This window comes from Euprymna scolopes, chromosome 3 (genome assembly GCF_053919585.1).
Source record: "Euprymna scolopes isolate OS-2025 chromosome 3, ASM5391958v1, whole genome shotgun sequence".
NCBI classification, from domain to species: Eukaryota; Metazoa; Mollusca; class Cephalopoda; order Sepiida; family Sepiolidae; genus Euprymna; species Euprymna scolopes.
Genome location: NC_136484.1, coordinates 155651001 through 155652358, shown reverse-complemented (window position 1 = coordinate 155652358; position 1358 = coordinate 155651001). Strand labels below are relative to the sequence as shown.

Sequence of the window (1358 nt, the reverse complement as noted above, 5' to 3'; positions counted from 1 at the left end):
CTTTGACAAACAAGTATTTAAAATATATTTTTATATAGAATTATAAAATTAAATGCTAGTATTTTCCAGCTAATTTCTCTTAAATTAAAAAACTATGTACTTTTGGTTACATTCATGTAATAATTATTGTAAAACACCTCTAAATAAATAAACATGTTAAAAAATTAAACTTAAGCTCACGATTAAAAAACACAAAAGAAAAAAAAGGGAAATATTTTGTTTTGAATAATGGAGTCAAGTTTTAAAATTCCTGTATATTTTATAATTTAAGCATTTTTTTTTTGTTATATATTTCTTTCATTGTAATCTCTTTTCAATGATATAAGATTTATTTTGGTGCATCAACTCAATTACGAGAAAACGTAGTTTTAGTTATGGGGAGGTAACTGGATGTATGTGGATTTGTGAGTAATGCGCGAAATAAAAACTTAGAAAGAACCCATTTTACCTCTTAAATTTAAAGTAAACTTTTATCTAAATAAATATATTAGTTTAATGATGTAGAATATTATGAGAGGATTGAAAATGATTACTGAAATGAACAAATTTTGATTTCATATGGAGATGATCAACCATCTGCTGGCATTAGATTTTAAATACGGCATAATCATGTTGAAACACCGGTTTCCGTCGGATCACCGAAGTTAAGCAACGTTGAGCCTGGTCATTATTAAAATGGGTGACCAATTTGGGAAATCCAGGTGCTGTATGTAGGAGGACGTCGACACCTCCCTGCAAAAAAGTTGCAAAAACCTAACGTCGTCATCTCCCCTAACGGAGATATACATGCGACTAGGAATCGCTTGTGAATTTCATACTCCCATGAAACTTCCTCCTTCGGAGGAAGCCGGTTAAACCCTGAATAGGGTTGGTGCTTACTGCACACACATTAGATTTTAAGACGGCCATTTTGTAATCTGCTGTGACACAATCCCGTGTTAATGTGTTCCACAAATGAGAAGTTCTTGGAAAAACACTTTATTCATGGAAATTCCGCATGTGATAAACATTCTATGTGTTCCACATGTGATAAACATTCTATGTGTTCCGCATGTGATAAACATTCTATGTATACCGCATGTGATAAACACTGTATTGTGTTTTTTTTTATAAACCCGTGTTATTCTAGTTAGGAGAGACGTGTATCTAGAAAGATACGTCAAAGTTACAAATAGAAACATTTGCTTTTGTCAAAAAATATAAAATATTGAAGTTAAGCAAATCCGAAAATTATACAAATGTTAGCAGAAAATGAGGCTTACCTGTAAAGAAGTAATCTTTTATGGAAATCGCCCCAGACAAGGCATGTAAGTCACTTTATATTGGACATATACACACGCATACAAGAACTTCAATGG

At 31.8% G+C, this 1358-nt stretch overlaps 1 pseudogene; it reads left to right on the top strand.

The window, feature by feature from the left end:
* Window positions 1–594: 594 nt before the first annotated feature.
* Window positions 595–713, top strand: LOC145263656 (5S ribosomal RNA; annotated as a pseudogene).
* The last annotated feature ends 645 nt before the right edge of the window (window positions 714–1358 follow it).